This window comes from Cygnus olor, chromosome 5, assembly GCF_009769625.2.
Source record: "Cygnus olor isolate bCygOlo1 chromosome 5, bCygOlo1.pri.v2, whole genome shotgun sequence".
In the NCBI taxonomy this organism is placed as follows: domain Eukaryota; kingdom Metazoa; phylum Chordata; class Aves; order Anseriformes; family Anatidae; genus Cygnus; species Cygnus olor.
The window spans coordinates 57107796-57120561 of NC_049173.1; the positions used below are offsets into that span (position 1 = coordinate 57107796).

The 12766-nt window shown below is 42.8% G+C and overlaps 2 long non-coding RNA genes across 2 annotated transcripts in view; both read right to left on the reverse strand.

Annotated features, from left to right (window-relative positions):
- Positions 1-12766, reverse strand: part of LOC121070358 — an 88729-nt gene that overhangs the window by 22749 nt on the left and 53214 nt on the right. The window lies entirely within an intron of this gene.
- On the reverse strand, positions 958-11639 carry LOC121070360. The gene is made up of 3 exons (XR_005820025.1): positions 10025-11639; positions 9419-9494; positions 958-1757 (listed from the first exon to the last, which is right to left on the reverse strand). It is a non-coding gene; the product is annotated as an uncharacterized LOC121070360 (long non-coding RNA).

Consider the following 12766-nt stretch of genomic DNA (forward strand, 5'->3'; position numbering starts at 1 on the left):
AGCTGGAACAAATTCCAGTTCCTTTCTGGGTCAACAAAACCTTTGGCATCAGGGTACCAGCACGGTCTTGAAGCTGGCTAGATACACAGATAAGTGCTCACTAAGATGCGTTCAGACTTCACGAACTCCCCACACCACCTCTCAGGCAACTCAAGTGTGCAGCGTGTTTGAGGACAGGGGAGCTGCAGCGACACCGCGTTGCTGTCCGAGCAGCAGGCACGCCTGTCCTTCCAGAGGAAAAGCAGCAGCACTCGGGGACAATGACCAGAAGGTCATTTGCTGGCTGTAAATAAGGCAGCAGTGTAAACTGAACCAGATCATTTCAACAAAGCTCCCCAGGAAAAACAAAGCAATCTCCAGAGACACCACTGGCTAAAAGCTTTGTGTTGTTACTACCACCGACGAAGGTAATAACAGCGTTATCGGGACCCAGTACAGCACAATTCCTATTTTACTGCTTCACCCAGCCCAGCCCGGCGGCACAGCACGTCCCCCCAGGAGGCTGGGCATAACGTGCTTTGAACACCTGAGAACTGAACACTCAGCTGCAGTCTGTGAACGTGGCACCAGCTCTGTCAGAGCAGCCCATGAAGAACGGTTTTGCTTTGGGCTTCTAATGTGAGAGCCTTCAACAGCAGACAAACATCGTTTGGATCAAGGCGCAGACTGCCTTTGGAGATCAGTCTGAAGGAAGCAGAAAAATGCTTTTCTTTAACCACGAATCTTCTTTGCTACTGAATTACCAACAACACAATGTGTATTCATATATATTTACATGTGTGTGCATGTGCTATTTGCGTTCATAATAGTAGCCTTGAAGAAAAAAAAAAAAAAAGAGAAAGAACTAATCAATGATTTTCAACTTTTTTTTTTCCCTCCAATTAGGTCAATACAGCTTTTAGTATCTTGACCAATTTTGCTGAGTCTTACAAATCAAAAGAAGGATAACTGGTTCTGTTAAATGAATATGACTGGTCATTCTTTTATTTAACCTTATAAATTACTATATTTCCAAAAGCAAAATTAAAGTGTCTTTCTGTATTTCCTTGCTGAACAGAACAAAATAAAAGAAGTGTGATCTGCCAAAATCAGGAAGCAAAGTAGACCTCAGCACACTTGAGAACTGATGCAAATAATATGAGCACTATTAGCCTCTTTCCTACAGATATATTAAGTGTAATCCCCTTGAATGATGCATGTTTAAATATTAAACCCCTGTATAGCTGGTTATACAGAGGCAGCCAAGGAGATGTGGGGAATGCTAAATACAGAGAAGCAGACAGAGTTTACAACAGATTCATGTCTTGCACTAATGCTTGCACCAGCTTCTGATCTCACTCTTTCCTGGGCCATCACCAAATGACGAACTTAGAAAATTGTTTCTGGAAAAACAGCATTTCCACAGACAACATTCAGGGTCATTTAAAATGCATTTAAAAATTCCTTCTACTTGTGCTGATATTCACATAGTACATGCAACTTGGTCTCTTTTTTTCCAAAAGGGCCTCCTTTGTATCACCCAAAAAAAGTGTTTTAGAGACTGGGACATCATTCTTTTGTTTTGAAGGAAGACATACTGCGAGCATTGCAAATAACAAGGTAATGTTGTGCATAAACGCAGCACGCAGGAACAACAGAGCTGACAGCTGCGGGGTCTGCACTCTCTGTGCACCCACAGACATGCCTGGCCTGTGACTGTACTGCCGTGGCAGGGGCTTTCTGAGATGAACACGGATCTCTGCGGTTGTTTCTCAGATCTAATATACAACAAAGACAGAAAAGTCTTTATTTAACATAATCATTTTAGGTAAGGCCTTGCTAGGGCTAGATCAGACATGGGCTTTGTGGTGCTCTGGAATTAAGTTGTCCATTCAGATCTTAAAAAAAAAAAAAAAAACAACTGGACAAGTTCATAAAAATTTTTGTCAACTTCTTAAAACTCACTAAATTCCTACACAGACCTCCTCCTGGTGTTTAGGGAGTGAGATAAATATCAAAAGCTAAAAGAAGCACCCAGCTTTACCCCCTAGCCCAATAACATGCTAGCTGATTCCCAGAAGAGGACGTCAGTCACTTTGGGGCACTCCGAGTCTCAGAGTCAGGAATCTCCAAATTGAGCATTGAGCAGCTCGGAACTTCTGCACTGCCAGGAGCTGTGCTTCCAGCACCAAGCGCCATTTCAGGCACTAACCTGCAGGAGACGTGGACACCCCAAGAGGAAGAAGAAATAGAGGTATTTGCATCAGGGCTGGGAGGTGGGAGCCACTCGTGTTGAAGGGCAGAGCGACCACGGTGCCTCGTGCTTGTCATCTCCTCCCAGTCTGCCCACAGCCCCCTGCATGTCAAATCTTTCTTTGGGTTTTTGCTTTTGGTTATAAAAACTTCTCATTTGTTCATGAATCTGTTCTGAATTTGGAAAGTAGGGTGATCAGGCACATTTCCATCTCATATCAGCTCTTTGTTACGAGAGGAATATTCTGTAACAAACATGGAAATATGCTACAGCGTATTTCTCTACAGGAAAATTTTCCATTATAAACCAGCAAGAAAGACAGTACCTTAATCTCTCTGCCCCACAAATATGCCTGGACACCTTAGGACAGCGTTGTTTTTAAAAAAATGAAACAATCAGTCAAGCTAAAACACTCTCTTGAATAAAACCTCAACGTGCAATAGATTCACACTTTCGGACCCTGTATTTCCCATTCTCCCCACCTCTATCTGGTAGTCACAGCATGCTGTTTTGCTGGTTCCCCCCCCATGTCACATGCTCCAGCGCACTCTGCGGGACCTACAGGCAGCTGACGAAGCCAAGCAGACCGATAACATGACCTGCATTGACACAACCTGGCTGTGCATGCTACTTGAGCATCCCGAGGCCCACTGCCATATCTTGTTGAAAGAGTTTGACCAACGTTCAGCTCCTCACTCTGCGATGCTGCCAAGTGCAAGAACTGAGGCAAGGTCCCCGCTAGTACTGCACGGTGCCCTGTAGCTGGGCACATCTATGGACTGAAGTGTATTTACACCAATTCTGCGGCAGTTACTGAAAACAAATTGAGCTGATCTATTTTGCTATTTTCTGCCACTGGAGGGCATTCATTTCCCTTACAAAACTTCCTTAGCGCAGTCTGCGGGCAGCAGAGGTGCTGCAGAAATGCCCTGGGTGAGTTGTTTTATCTTCTCCCTGCGGTGCCTTCACACCCACATGCTCCCCAGCATCTCCACCGTGAGAGCTCCCGAGGAAATCAGGCTCTCGAGCACCGGGGGATTCGAGTGTGGGTTTCAGCAGCAGCTTACGGCCAGGTGCTGCCCAAAGGAGCATGGTGCCGGTGCTGAGGCAAGTCCCGCTGGCCAGCATCCACGGCAGGAGTGCCACGGGTGCCTGGGCGCTTTGTGTTGGGGATCGGGCTGGCAGCGTGCTTTTGAAGCAAACCCACTGACCGACCCTACTTCTGGTGTCGTGCTCCGTGTGTCAGAAAAAAGTCAATGGGAAGATGTGCATCTCGAGGTGCAGGCAAGCAGCCGGTTCGTGGGACAGACTGGAAACATTTTGGAGTAAAAGAAAAATTAAACAAAAATCTAAGACAGGTAACAGCATGGATGGTGGATGCTCAGCACCAAGTGTTTCACCCCACAGACCGCTCCCATCAGTCGGCACTCATCGGTAGCTGTACATCAGCTCAGCTGGTCCCCTGCATCCCAAGATTCAGGAAAGGCTTTTGGTTTCCGGGGTGAAAGTTTGGCAATGACACAAGACGGGGGAAGAAAGGGAACCAGCTATAAATAAACCTAGCTGTATTCACCCAGTGCGTACACAGAAGGAAGACACTTGTGTATCAGTCCAAGATATAAAACCAGCGTGTTAGCACTTCGGAGTCTCTGTAGCTAAGCATAAGAGAGGAAACAATTGGTACGGCTCCACAGGACCGTGCGGCCGCGCTCCCCAGGGCCACCCCGCTCAAGGCTCCGAGGAGGCAGGCAGCTCACAGCCACCCAAAGGCAGTGATGACAGCACCCGCTGGCTGCCATGCCCCTCACCGAGGAGCCTCTTGCCACCCCGAGCAGCCAGAAAACCTGCAGGAGAAGCGACTCGTTTACCCTCAGCTTTGCAGAGCCCTGTCAACAAGCGCCCCAGCTCCGGAAGCTCACGCTGGTGAGGATTACGTGCAGAGCTAAATATCCTTTCAAGTAATTGCCCTAAGGGTGCGTGAATAATACGAGCTTTCGACTGGGGAGGAAAGGGGTAGGAGAGGAAAAAAAAAACAACAACATATTTCATGAGCACTTGTTGAGACAGTCTGCTGCTCCACATTCCCCAGCTCTTTGTTTCCAACATCCCTGGCAAATCGTGCTGGCACCAAATGACAGCCCTCTGTAACAGCATCCATTCCCCCAGGAGGGTTTATTATTATTATTATTATTGTGTGCAAGTTTTTTTTTTTTTTTTAAAAAACTTTCCTGCTTGACATGTTGTATTGTTGACACGTTGTATTGACATGTTTTTGTTGCTGTTGTTGCTTTTAAAGTTAATCAAGGCTCAAATGGGCTCACAAGCTGTAATCATTCATTCTTTCAACTGCTGAAAAAAATTTAAAAACTGTACTTGGATTCCAGCACAAACCCTCTTTTTATCCCTTCACTGCAGAATAACACATGAAAGCGTAGAGGGGAACATTTAATCAAGTCAGGCTGAGGGACAACGAATGATTTGTGGTACCCTCAGGTTTGGGGTGCAGGTGAGGAGGCTCGGGAATATAAAACTCTCCATGGGGCGTTAGCTCAGTTCCAGTCTTCCTAAAAACTAAGGGCTCCAGCTTGCAAAACACCGTGCTGAAGTGGAAGGCATGAAGCACAAGAGCTAGCGCAAAGAAACTGTGGCTTATGCTTTATCCTGTGTGCTTTTGCATTCCCTTCCCCTGCCTGTGCTCACTCCACAAATGCACTGCGAACTGTACGCAAGTTCACCACGGTACTTATTTACCAGCAAGATTTTATTCAGCTTTTATCTTGTTTGCAGGCAGAAAAGTATGAGAAGGAAAATACAGTTATATCGGGTCAATCCTATCACAGATTGCAGCTAAATTGTCCACTCAGAAAGACAACTCGGAGCCTACATCTGGGGCACAGTCTCGATGTCTACAACCACTTCTGTCTTTAACTTTGCCATTAGAAGAAGAGAGAGCAGCCTGCAGTATGGGCACCGGCATGCACCGTACAGGTATTTATGGCATACATGGTACCTGCCTGTCACCACAGCACAAAACTTGACCTGGGAGGTTACTACAGCATCGAGTGACTCATCCAGTAACTTTCAATACCATTTATTACTACCCGGGCGGTAGTAATTATGTATGGTAGCTTTCACATGTTAATTACTTCTTATGAAAACTCTTCTCATAACTCTAACTCAAAGTTAAATTGTGTGTATGTATATATAGACTTATCTACATATCTATATATAGATGCACAGCACATACACATTATTTTTCTATCTATCTATCTTATCTCCTGGAAAATTAAATAGACCAAGAAGCAACAAACATAACCGAGTTAAATTAAACGTTATTAAAATTTATGATGGTTCCTGGTCAGCTAAACACAGTTTCAAACAAATGTTGTAATATAGCAGAATTCCAATGAACTTAGTTGCAATAACTTGTTCTTTCTTCACAATCCATCAAAACTTTCTTGGGAATTAGCCTGCAACATACGGACAATAGAACCATATATCTTCAGCAATAAGTTCACTAAAACAGCCTCAGTGTTTTAGCTCCAATTTCCCTGATGCAGTAATATTTTACTGGCTCTCCCCTGAAGTGTTTTGGGGGAATACTTGGGGCATTCAAATAAATGCTTTGGCTAAATAAATAAAAAAAATAAATCTCTAGATTCAAACGTGTTTTTCTTCCTTGGTTTTGAACAAGATGAAGTATCTCAAGTTTTCTCAACATTGATAAACCTTGGTTCATTGAAAGACTTGGTTTAAGTTTGTTTATTTTCTGAGTTTGATTTTTTAGATCTAAATAATTGCAACATGCAAAAAACATAGAATCTAAAAAACCTTTAGTTTCAGCATTGCTTTCAAAAGGAGATTGTATATACTGAAGTTCTTTGCTGGCAGATATGTTACTTTTCATGTGTTTGGCGCAATAATGGTGTGATCAAATACTAATGTCTTAGTATTTGGATAAATGAAAAAGTGTCAAAGGATATGCTCAGAAGTATTCAAGTGCAGTCAGCATGCAGATTTCTGTCTGAAATGCCTGGCACTACTTTCTTTCATTTGATTTTAGAAGTAATTATTAAAAAACATGTGAAATGCATTTTCAGACAATTGAACTTAGTTAACAGTACCCTTGCCATGATTCACTGCACAGAACGAAGAGAAATGCAAACGTACTGCGCTTTTTAATGTTCGCTTTCACACAAGCAAAGCAGAAAAAAAAAATTGGCACATTTCATTTTGCCATACCCAGAAAGGAAGACGTCACCTACTGGTATCACTGAGAATTTGGTTTTTAAAGCATCTTATAACAAATAAATTTTGCTGTTCTCCCATCCAGCCTGTATCCTTCCAAAACACAACTATTTCCTTTCTCATCATGCAGCAGCACTAATGCTCCATCATTTCAAAAGAGTTAGATGTGATGATGGGGAGACCCGGGTATGTCAATAATAAATATTTCCCTTTTAATCAGTATCAGAAAGTATTTTTAAGAGACTACCTATTAGTAATACTTTATTATTTTTATTTTCGCTCATATATACGTACAGTGGTGAGACATGGTGGAAGAAAAAGTTTCTCTAGCAGTTACCTAGATCATTTTACCCCTAAATGCTTCAGTGCATCCAAGGAGGAACAAACGCTTGCAGTGTGCCTGTCCCTGATACAAGCATAGCAAGCTTATTTCCTCTGTCTTCTAAATGCACATTACTTACTGTACATTGTACCACATAAAAATGTTTAAAATATGTTTTACAGCCCTGAATGACAACTATCAATGCTACAATAGCCTAAGCTGACCTGAACGCTGTATAACCTGAATGCTGTACCCTTAAAATAGTTAGAAATATCTTTCTAAGCATTTCTTTACAAAAGCAGTCCTAGAAACTGGCATGCTGAATGGAACACAATCCACTTAAAAACAGGAACTGGACCTAATACAAGAATTTGGCTGAGCAATCTGGAACAAAAATACGAAAATCTTCACCTAAAATGTACTAGTTAGGAACTGAAGAACCAGATTTGTTCTGAGCTGAAGGAGAATGCGGTACCTTAGAGCTGCCCATCTGGTCTGTTACGCCTGAAAGGCAATGAATGATACACGCTCGCCTCTGAATCAAGGGAGCTAACAATCCATACGCAGACAAAAACCCAGTTGAAACTCAGTGCTAGAGAAAGATCTACACAATTTCACCAGTTAATTCCCATGAAATCTTCATCCCAAGTTTCTTGGGCATGTTTGTCCAAGCGCTAAAGCTTAAATACATATTTCTATTCAATTTCATATAGCATTAAAGAAATTTGGTCCCTAAATGTTTCTTGTTTCAGTTCCCAAATATTTGAAACCCTACAAAAGCATCCTATTTGTAGATACATCAAGTAAGTCAAAGGTCAAGAGTTCATCTAAAACATAAGCCAGACCAGCAGTGCTGACAACTGACACAGTGACAAGTGAAGGGACAAATACAGAAGATAAGAAGGTACAAGGTACTTGGACTCTTATTCCTGTGCATGGAAGAGGCTAAATGCATAGTGAAGACTGCATGCTATTCGTTCCTGACATAGGGTAAGCACCATACTGGAAGATCAAAACCCTCACATATACTGGGCCAGACACAGACAACCCTCCTCTTAACTTTCTTGAGTTTTAAATGCAGCTTCTGGGGTTTAATCTGCTCTTCCAATTTTCTCTGCTTTTGTGTTTGCTGTAAACTATTTACAAACCTTGACAACAAGGTGAGAGAAAGCTACAAACCTACAAAGATATGCCTGTGGAACAACCAAGAATTGTGAGCAAAATATTACTACTTTCCAGGTTTGCCATAACAGCAATTTTATGTGTATTTTAACACAGCATTCACTAACAAAAAAAAATCTGAATTCGCAGACACAAAAAACCACTTCTTACCAAAAGCATAGGTCAGAAAGTAGTGAACCTTTTATTTCCTCAGATACATAGACCAATGGAGTATCATTTCCAATTTCCATCCTAAGAACACAGTGCTAATGTGTGCCAAGCAAAACTGATCTTCAGACACATCCCCCTTATTTTCATGCTTAGCTTTTCTTTGGAAAAAATTCCTTACGGTGTTTTCAACACCTGCCCCTTGACCATCATCACACACCTTTGGAAAATAAGGTGGTGACAACTGAGAGTTTGGTTTTTAACATCCCTTGTGCTTTCTTCTGTCATCAAACAATGCTGCCATGTCTCAGCAGGACTTGCAACCCACACATTCAGAGGTCAGAAGTTAATGAAGGAAAGCAGAATCTGATAAATAAATTACAGACCGTATCAGGGCTCACACCTCAGTTGGCTCCTGACGTGGTTGCATCCTTGTCAGGCTGCTATAGTGAAGTTACAGGGGCCTCTCTTTTGGCTTTAGGCTTTTAGGAACACTTAGGAAAAAATCTGGTAAAGTTCTTGTTGAATATGCTTACTTTGATACCATTTGTACTTGAGATTTAAAGGTCTGCTTTGGCATTAATAAGCATTCAAAATTAAATGATTTTTTTTGACTGTATGAACTCCTATGGGGTAAAAAAAATTGGAAATCATATTTCAGGGTGCTGCATCTCCCAGTTAAAAATAAATAAATAAAAAATACAGTACAAAGGTGAAATCACCAACACAGTACATCACAGTGTTTAGCCGAATTTCTGATTGTTACCCCAAAAATTCACTTGAAAGATGGAAGAAATCTGATTTTGCATCAGACATGCAGTTCTTTGGCTCAGCTGAGTATTTCCCACTCTCTCTCACTTGTGTTAGTTTCCTTTCCACCAGCCTTGCTGCGTACCTCCTCAGCAATTCCAGCATGACATTGCCTACTACATTCAGGTCTGCGCATGCCCACAAACCGGTCCTGCAATCTCAGTTCATTTTGGAAGCTCACCTGCCTACCAGTGACTCATGCAAAAAGGAATAACCAGAACAAGGAGGAGGTAGTACAGATGCAACACTTTCATGGTTAAGGCACAGCCCCTCAGATTGTTACCACAGTCTCATGACCTGCATTAGCTTTCATTTGAAAAGGAAGGAAAGCATTTACTAGTTTCAGCAGAAGTTTGTTGTAGCTATTGGATTAATTAATACCACCTTAACAAATCATGGTTTAAGAGACATTGAATACTGCCTGAATGTGGTGATTGACAGTGGCCTACAACAACTCAGAAAAAGAAGAAACGTACCTAAGAGTTTGGTTTTGTAATGAAGGTCACTTAAGGGTTCACTGTTGTTTCATACGTCAGCGGCTGCAGCACTGCACTGGAAGATAGAGAATTGCTTTCTAGTCCTACTGCAGATAGCCTGCGTGATCTCAGGTCAGCCAGATAACCTCCTCACATCTCACATCCAAACCACAAACCACTGTTTTGAGTCATTTCTGAGAGAATAAATAAACCACATTTCACACGTTGCTCAATCTAATCTCCTTCTTTACCTCACAGCAGCCTATGTTAAAATCCAGCTCTGCTTTACGCTAACTAAAAACACTCCTGGAGGCTCCAAACCACCTGGAAAACCCTTTCATGCACAAACTTTCTCAATTCACTGAGGACAACAAGCATTTAATGCTGACTTTAAACAGCCAGGGTCTTTCTCCAGTAACTTGATCAGGAACAGCCAAGTTCTCAAGCGTCATTCACTGCATCTGTTTGCAGGCCCCAAACCAAAACCAGTCAGCAAGTTTTTGTTCACATCCACAGTATACCACAAACCTGATCAATTAGGAAACACATAGAGCAATTATTTAAAACTCCCACCCTTACAGATACAGATAAGGAAACTGGACTTACTTTCTGATGAAAGGAAGGCTGTGACCTCCCCAGCAGCAACAGCACCAACAGCTACAGGCAGGCCGCTGCCCGAGCCAGACATGCACATGAGGGCATTAGCACCAGGTGCCCCAGTGAATTTTCATTAGAAACTGCAGCTGTGTAGAGAGCACAGGTTTAATTGGAAGCAAGTGGTCCTACATACACAGAAGAGATGAGACACTAGACTTTTGTGCTTAACTTTATTTTATTCCCAGCTAAACTATTTACTGTTAACAGATGCTCCTCCGGGTCCATTGAGTACCGTGCCTCAGAGTGGTGACTCCAGCTGCCCACCACAATATTGTCTGTGTGCTCTCCAGCACTGGGTATAGTCCAAAGCTGCAACACAGCAAACACTCATCCTGTTTAAACTCACATGTAATCCCATTGAGATCAGCATATGAGTAAAGTCAAGCAACCACGAGAGCCCAAGATGAAAGTTAAGCCCAGCCTGAACTGCCCAGCCCACGTTGAGGCAACAGAGGCCTACTTACAGCAGTTGCCTGCCTGCAGTTGGGGCTTTTTCTTTTTCCTTGTAGTCTGGCTTGCACTTTAACCCAGAAACTGCCCATAAAATCCAGCATGGCAATTTTGCAAAGTTCAATTGTAGCAAAAATAATAAAGGCTGCATCAGTTGGTGCAATAACAGATGTTTTTTAATGTGCCTTGAAAGCCCAGAAGGAAATAAGTGGACAGCTTCTGGGAGCGAAGACACCTCAGGAACATGAAAAATGATCACCAAGGTCATTCTTTCATAAAAAGAGGATCTGCATAGCAGAAAGAAAAAAAGTTTTAAGTGTGATGTTCTGGAACTGCTCAGAACATATTGTTTTCTAGCTGAAAAAAGTAATTGCCCAATATCTTAATTTTTGCATATATAAGGGAAGCTTTGTACAGAATTCAAAATAACTTTCTTGTTGTAGAAACAGGCTAGAAACACATAGGTCAACATCTCTCGTTAAGCCTTCCAAGTAAAACCACATGCAGATTTTAGTTTGTGTGCATTTCCTCGAGCCATTCCAAGGGAAAAAAAATTATGGGGTAAAGGGAAATTTAAAAACACAAGTCCAGCTATATAACTTCCAGAAATTATCAACTCAAATGAACTGACCGTGTCACAGAGTAACCCTCAAGAGGTGCTTAGTCACACTACTAAAGGAGATGAAATGGAAAATACAGTAGGGCTGAAGACACACAAAGAAAAATGGAGCTATATTCTGACAGACTGTGGGTCAAGAAGCAGATGAAGACACGCTATACTTCACAAAGACAAATGCAGTCTTGAATTGCTTACAGACTGATTCAGGCAAACGTCCACATAAGTCAATATACCAAAATCCACCCAAACTCAAATCTTGACCTCGTCTGCCCCGTCTGTTTTCCCTCTATATTGCTGAAGTGTTCAGAAGGGGCACACAGAAGTGTTCAGAAAGAAGGATATTTAACAGCAGGTTTTGAATGAGCAAGATCCTTCATAAATATGATAATATTTGAGAAATAATTTCACCAGGGAAACCAGAACATTCTGTCCTGAAAAGTCAGGACATTTCATTTTGAAAATGTTGTTTTGAATGAATTTAAATTAAAAAAAAAAAAAAAAAAAAAAAAGAAAGAGACTTATTTAAAGAGGTAAAAAAAAAATCCTGAAAAGACAATAAAATTTTTAGTATCAGTTTAAACAGACATTTCATTCACGAGACCTGAGGCTAAGGGATGAGACCTGGGTCTCCTGCTTGCAGGCAGGAGCACTGGTGGCATGGCAGCTGCTTTTGGGGTGCTGGCAGAGGCTCCTCCCTCTCCCAGATAGGCAGGACTGGCTGTGCCAATGCCATGCACTGCAGCTGTAATGAAAAACAGGCCAAACACGCTGAATTTGAAAAGACAGACAAATATTTTTCATACCAACTTTATCTTAGGTCATGCCACTGATGTCAATACTGTGTGCTTCAAGGACGAGGATGGTACACAGCCCCCAGCGGGCTCTGTCTCTACAGAGCTGGCACAGAAGGAGCACACACCAAAGGATTTTCTGGCATACAAGTTCACTCCTCAAATTGATGGTCTCCTTACAGAACATCAGGAGAGCTTAGCCATGCCGTAGGCATCTGGGTGCCCTGTACAGCATCTGACTGTGTTAAGATTAGACCAGGCTAGGGCTGAAGGAAGGGCAGGAGGGTGATGGAAGACAGGAGTGCTGTCTGAAACGAGGGATCTTGTGCTATAGGTGTAGGACAAGCTGGAGCAAGAACTGTCAGGAAGTAGGACCGAGGCAAGTCCTCCGTGGTCACGGTTCAAAGCATCACTCAATAGCCCAAAACAGCCAGTGGGGTTTTCATATGTAGTTGATGGGCAGCAGGCCAGGCTCACAGGGCAATCCTTGTGTTTAAGGAGACCAGGTGTGGTCAGGCAGTTATATCTGCCTGCCCCACTGCAGTCTAACAGGGCCTGACACTTAGTCACAGACACCAACACGCCTACACACCTCCACAGGAGCCGCCTGTGCTGCCGAGCCCATGCTGAGGCTTGAGGAAAAACCAAGCGAGCAAACAGCAAGCACAGATGTCCCCGGCCACCTGGTCTGAAGGAATCCACAGGCAAGGGATGGAGGACTGCCTTGTCCTGAGCCCTGGAAAAGTGATAGAGGCACTCACTGCCCATGTGTCCCGTGTGGAGAGGACAAGACATGGGGTCCCTAAATGCTGTATGGGTGCTGAGGAGTGA